This window comes from Oncorhynchus masou, chromosome 6 (assembly GCF_036934945.1).
Source record: "Oncorhynchus masou masou isolate Uvic2021 chromosome 6, UVic_Omas_1.1, whole genome shotgun sequence".
NCBI classification, from domain to species: domain Eukaryota; kingdom Metazoa; phylum Chordata; class Actinopteri; order Salmoniformes; family Salmonidae; genus Oncorhynchus; species Oncorhynchus masou.
Window position 1 is genome coordinate 21,181,438 of NC_088217.1, and position 6,894 is coordinate 21,188,331.

The window sequence follows — 6,894 nt, forward strand, 5'->3', positions numbered from 1 at the left end:
ATTTATCATCATTAGTCATTTAGGTCAACATTGGATCATTCAGAGATCCTCACTGAACTTCTGGAGAGAGTTTGCTGCACTGAAAGTAAAGGGGCTGAATAATTTTGCACGCCCAATTTTTCAGTTTTTGATTTGTTAAAAAAGTTTGAAATATCCAATAAATGTCGTTCCACTTCATGATTGTGTCCCACTTGTTGTTGATTCTTCACAAAAAAATACAGTTTTATATCTTTATGTTTGAAGCCTGAAATGTGGCAAAAGGTCGCAAAGTTCAAGGGGGCCGAATACTTTCGCAAGGCACTGTATGTGTGCTTGTGGTCACTAGATGTGTAGTTGGGGTCAGATGAGTGGTCAGAATTTGTTTGGTTGTGGTCAGTAGTTGTGTGCTTCTGGTCAGCAGTTGTGATCAGTAGTTGTGTGGTTGTGGTCAGTAGATGAGTGATCAGTAGTTGTGTGGTCAGAATTTGTGTGGTTGTGGTCACTAGATATGGTAAGCAGTTTTGTTTTTGCAGTCTGTGGTTGTGGTCAGTTGTTTTGGTCCGTAGTTGTGTGGATCTAGTCTGTAGTTATGGTTCAGTTGTTGAAAGGTCAATATTTGTGTTGTTGGGGTCTGTAATTGTGGTTATTCTCTTCACTCATAATGTTTGCTCTCTGTGTCTGAATATCCTAGCAATATTTTTTTCTAACTTGTTGGGTTAGTGGTCCAAATGGCTGTTGTATGGAAAATAATTTATCTGCTGGCTTCTGACATGATTTACAGCAGCTAGAAAGAGAGGCGATTTGTTACTAAAACGGGTCTTAGTTATAGATTGGTACACACGATTTCTTATCCGATTTGGATTTGACAAGCAGAGAAGTAGGGGAAGATTTCATACCTTTTAAACATTTTTCTCTAACTTGTTGCGTTAGTGGTGAAAACTTGGAAGAAGAGGTGGTAATGCAGTTACTAAAACAGCTGTAGCGTAAGATCCCTAGTGAATATTTTGATTCCGCGACCAGATATGAATAGCAGAGAAGTAGACGGATATTCCATCTAACTTAAACGGTGTAGGAGGAATAGAGTGCTAAAGAAAATCTAAGACGGGGCTCTTGCTTTGGAAGCCCCACAATTACAGCCGTGTAACAATGAATGCTTGTTACAAATGAGCAGGTTTCCACTAAATTCACTGACTTAGTGTTTCACTTCTAATTATCATAATACAAAATCCCCATCGAAATACAGCAATTTATAATAGAGAGAATTTTTTTGTGTGGGCTACGTCTCAACCCACTGCATCCTCCTCTGTCGCCCTTCCGTGTCTGCAGGGAAAGGTGGCACAGCTAGAGTGGTGTTTGTCAGACCATGAGACATCCCCTAAAATCGGTCTTCTCATGAAAACGTCTGTAGCATCCGAACAGCCTACACACTATCATGGAAAGATGGAGACTCACGTTTTGTTCTAGGACCCCCACAAGTATCACGGGACAGTACAGCCAATATGCCAACTTCTGTCTAGCATCCAAACAGTTTGGGCTACACTAATATGATCCCTCTATGGAAAGGTGAGCCTGTAATGTACATGTCAGTTGTTTTGCTCTATGAGCACAAGAATCACAAAACTAATCTGTACCAATTTAAAAAATGAATGGAAGTATGGAGACAGTTTAGCGCCTAAAATAAGGGTTAAATACCAAAACCACACAAAAAAGGTTTCCTGATCTTTCTTATAACACTCAGATTTAGGACAGACACCTCAGAACAAACTTAACTGCGAGTCAGGGTCATTCTTGTAGTGTTATCCTGTGTGTGTGTTTGTTCAGGTCAGCTGGTTAAAATGCTGGTGTACACCGAGGTAACTCGGCATCGGGACTTTAAGTTGTTGGAGGGAAGCTGTGTGTACAGGGATAGGAAAGTCCACAAAGTCTCTTCAACCGAGGCAGAGGCCTTAGCTTCAGGTAACAAATATAACCAATATTTGTAACTTACAAATTCTTTGTTTCAGATTCATCAACGGATTCCCACATAGCAGTCAAAGTAAACTCAAATTGATTATCTTGATTTTTAAATGCATAATGTCATTCAAAGTCTCATGCCGTGGATGTAACATGGTGTGTGTTACAGATCTGATGGGGCTGTTTGACAAGCACAGGTTCAGGAAGCTGCTCCTGTTCATCCTGAACTTTGAGGAGGGCGACCTGCGTACCCACCAGGACATGGACCCCAACAGGACCAGCATGAGAGAGTTTTTCCGCCGGTTCAACCTGGGACCAGACATGGAATTCCCTGGCCATGTCTTGGCCCTGTACCGCAGTGACGAGTCAGTACAAATGTTAAACAGACAGAAAAACAGACAGGAACGCACACACACATTCTCTAAAGTATATGCCTCAACAGAATATAAATTGAAACCAAGATGCAAGATTTTGAATCTCCATGGTCATGTGCCTGCCTTCACAGCTACTTGGACCAGCCGTGCATCCAGACCATAAGACGGCTCAAGCTGTATTCTGAGTTTATGGCTCGCTAAAACTGCAGTCCCTACCTCTTTCCATTGTGTGGGCTAGGGTAACTACCCAAGGGCTTTGCCAGGTAATACACACACACACATGCAGGCGCTCAAGAATGCATTAATACATTAACATCAAGTGTTTTTATGATGGTGTTGTATATGTCCCCAAAGTAACCTCACTATTCCTGTATGTCTCATGTTAAGTGCATGGAGGGACCTACATGTTAAACAGAAAGGTGGAAGAGATTGTGATGGACAAGGGCAAAGGGGTAGCAGTGAAATCTGAAGGAGCAGTGAGTGGTTGGTGAGGTAGAGAGTGGATAAGAGAGAAAGAGTGTTGAAGAGGGAATTAATGGATGAATGAAGTGAGAAATGGTAGTGCATGAATTACAGGAAAGTGGGCTGAATGTCAGTAGGGTAAATTAGTAGAAGTAGAACCTAATATTTCTCTCTATCAAGCTGTTTCGCTGTAAACAGCTGATCTAGGCTGGGTTTCTGTACAGTACTTTGAGATATCAGCTGATGTAAGAAGGGCTATATAAATAAATTTGATCTCACACCCCAGCTACGTGCTGGGTGAAGAAGGTGGGCCAGGTTACACAGGTCATCTGTTCACTGAATCATCCAATCAAATACACCCATGATGCCAACTCCTGCCAAATCATCATCCCTCAAGCAAAGTCCACAGGAAATCAGGTATGGCACAAGAAATACACTAGAAGTTAGACAAAGGAATACCCCAAATATCAAACAGGTTAAATGTGAATACAATATGTTAGACTTCAGATTAATCATAACTTGACCCTATTTGTTTTTCAGACATCTATGTATGGTGTGCTACGCTCACAACATGGCGTCATCGGGGATGTATATCGCCATGGTGAGCACCACTGTAGAGACCAGTAACCCAGAGAAGTAAGTGCAGCCTGGGATGGAACTGCTGGAGCCCATTCATCAGAGGTAAGTTCTACACAACCATGGCCTAAGGTGGTCTAGCAGTCTTAGCCACAGCCCCCGGCACAAATGTTTGCAGTGTTGGCATACGTTTGAATCCGGCTACTGCCCTTTGACACAACCTCTCTATAGCTTTCTCCACTGTCATCCTCTATCTGTTCAATAGAGTCAGCAAATATCCTTAAAAGCATATCATTTTTTAAAGACAAAAGTTTCACACAACCTACTGTTACATCCAGAGTCATATGTACAGTATATTGTAATGACACACAACCAATTTCACACACAAAACAATACACTAAAGAATTCATGTGATTGGTTTACAGATTTGTTTCTGTCAGCAACATGATGGTCCCTATTGACGATGGAAGGAAAAGTCAGGTAAGGGGCTACCTTCAATATATTGTATTGTCCATAACCCCACACCTAGTGACCTAGCCAAGAGGTTCAGATCTTTTGGTGTTCGAGTCAGGTTTCAGGTCCTGGTCGGGGATACTCCCTTAATTCGATACACGTTAAGGACTTGGAATAGAGAAGCATGGGAACACGCTCTCCTGAAACAAAGGGGCTAGTGTATCGACCTTAAGCCAACACCTAGCAAACTTGTTGAGAGGTTTGGAACTCTTGGCGTAACTGCTAAGGGGTTGACAGTCGCTGGACCTGGGTTCAAGCCCCGGTCGAGGATACCCACCGAATTCACTATAATATATCAAAATTGTTTCATTATTCTAGGCCATTGAGTTGTACCAGGATTACAAATTGTGGAGACTCTGGTGTTGTTTATTTTGATCCCATCTCCCTTGTTCAGATCTTTGTGTCTCGCTCCTATGACGCCACGACACACTTTGAGACTGAGTGTGAGGACATCAGGGATTTGCAACACAGGATGAGAATTCGTCTTTGGTGACTTGTGCAGAAACTGTGATGATGGTGACGTGATGAGGACAAAAGGGCGTTCCTCACATTTTGAACGTTGGTTCGATTCCCACTTGGGTCTCCTATACAAAAATGTATGCACACGCTTGGACAAAAGCGTCTGCTAAATGGCAAATATTTCATTGCGTTTTTCTGAAATATATATTTTTTTTACCTTTATTTAACTAGGCAAGTCAGTTAAGAACAAATTCTTATTTTCAGTGACGGCCTAGGAACAGTGGGTTGACTGTCTGTTCAGGTGCAGAACGACAGATTTGTACATTGTCAGCTTGAGGGTTTGAACTTGCAACCTTCCGGTTACTAGTCCAAAGCTCTAGTCTAACCACTAGGCTACCTTGCCTGTCATGTGTTTTTTAAGCAGCCCTTTGATTGACCTTGTGTATCTCCCAGAATTCCCTGCTTGACAGCTACTGTATGTCATTGTAAATGTTCCATTTATCATGTGGTAGTTCTACTCTCTTTGATGGTATCGAGACAGACTGGAGAGTGGCACGCTAAATAATTTCCTGTTGATTTAATACCCTGTCTAATAAACACCACACTTAATTTGACTGTGGCCTGTGCATTATAGAGTATAGATTCAAAGTGGAGTCCTAATTCAACAGCTCAGACACAAGATGAATATGGCAGGGTCTACAGACAATCATGGACTACAAAGGGAAAAGCAGCCACTTTGTGGACACCGACGTCTTGCTTCCGGACAAGCTCAACATGTTCTTCGCTCGCTATGAGGATAACACAGTACCACCAATGCGGCCCGCTACCAAGGACTGTGGGCTCTCCTTCTCCCGTGGCTGACATTTAAGCGTGTTAACCCTCGCAAGGCTGCCGGCCCAGACGGCATCCCTAGCTGCGTCCTCAGAGCGTCCGCAGAGCAGCTGGCTGGAGTGTTTACGGACATATTCAATCTCTCACTATACCAGGCTGATGTTCCCACTCGCTTTAAGACGTCCACCATTGTTCCTGTACGCAAGAAAGCAAAGGTAACTGAACTAAATAACTATCGCCCAGTAGCACTCACTTCTGTCATCATGAAGTGCTTTGAGAGGCTAGTTAAGGATCATATCACCTCTACCTTACCTGTCACCCTAGACCCACTTCAATTTGCTTACCACCCCAATAGATCCATTGAGGATGCCATCGCACTGCACACTACCCTATCCCATCTGGACAAGAGGAATACCTATGTAAGAATGTTGTTCATTGACTATCATCAAACTCAATCATCAAATTTGCAGACGACACAACAGTAGTAGGCCTGATTATCAACAATGACAGGAAAGCCTGCAGAGAGGAGGTGCGGGCCCTGGGAGTGTGGTGCCAGGAAAATAACTTTTCACTTAATGTTGGCAAAACAAAGGAGCTGATAGTGGACTGATCATCAACAGGATCGCAGTGGAGCAGGTGGAAAGCTTCAAGTTCTTCGGCGCACACATCACTGACAATCTGAAATGGTCCACCCACACAGACAGTGTGGTGAAGAAGGTGCAACAGAACCTCTTCAACCTCAGGAGGCTGAAGAAATTTGGATTGGCAGCTAAAACCCTCACAAACATTTACAGATGCACAATTGAGAGCATCCTGTTGGGCTGTATCACTGCCTGGTACGGCAACTGCACCGCCTGCAACTGCAGGGCTCTCCAGAGGGTGGTGCGGTCTGCCCAACGCATCACTGGGGGCAAACTACCTGCCCTCAATGACACCTACATCACCCAATGTCACAGGAAGGCCAAAAATATAATCAAGGACAACAACCACCCGAGCCACAGCCTGTTCACTCTGCTATCATCCAGAAGGCGAGGTCAGTACAAGTGCATCAAAGCTGGGACCGAGAGACTGAAAAACAGCTTCTATCTCAAGGCCATCAGACTGTTAAATAGCATTCACTAGGCGGCTTCCACCCGGATATTTAACCCTGCACCTTACAGGCTGCTGCTCCATATACATAGACTTGAAATCATTGGCCACTTAAAAATGGAACACTATTCACTTTAATGTTGACATGTTTTTGCTTTACTCATCTCATATGTATATACTGTATTTTAGTCTAAGCCACTCCAACATTGCTCTTCTTAATTCCATTATTTTACTTTTAGGTTGTGTATATTGTTGTGAATGGTTAGATATTACTGCACTGTTGGAGCTAGAAACGTAGGCATTCCGCGACACCCGCAATAACGTCTGCTTAACATGTGTTTGTGAAAAATAAAATTTGATTTATATTCTTCCGAGTATAGTGTTTTAGGAGAGTATGTGATTGCGTGTGAATGAATGGTTGAATGAATGAATGGCCATGTGTTTGTGTGGTGAAGCAAAACTAAATTGATGATTTGTTGATACACGTATCCTGCAGATTATCTCTGAGAAGAACAAAGCCAGTGGAATTGCGTTGTATTGTGAGACAGATAGAGAAATGGGTGGTTCGGAGAGGTAAGGGTAGAAGATAGACAATGACATTAAAGAGGTTTACTAATCCAAATGAAGGACAATCACCTTGGGTATATCCCATATGCTC

The 6,894-nt window shown here is 42.9% G+C and overlaps 1 long non-coding RNA gene across 3 annotated transcripts; it reads left to right on the forward strand.

Annotated features, from left to right (window-relative positions):
* The first annotated feature begins 283 nt into the window (after positions 1-283).
* LOC135541550 (uncharacterized) lies at positions 284-6,601 on the forward strand. 3 transcript variants are annotated; one of them, XR_010455978.1, is made up of 4 exons: positions 284-2,297; positions 2,438-3,185; positions 3,309-3,449; positions 3,770-6,601. It is a non-coding gene; the product is annotated as an uncharacterized LOC135541550 (long non-coding RNA). The 3 variants fall into 3 exon arrangements; XR_010455977.1 differs by lacking the exons at positions 284-2,297; positions 2,438-3,185 and having other exon boundaries at positions 3,200-3,449; positions 3,770-3,824; positions 4,252-6,601; XR_010455976.1 differs by lacking the exons at positions 284-2,297; positions 2,438-3,185 and having other exon boundaries at positions 3,200-3,449.
* The last annotated feature ends 293 nt before the right edge of the window (positions 6,602-6,894 follow it).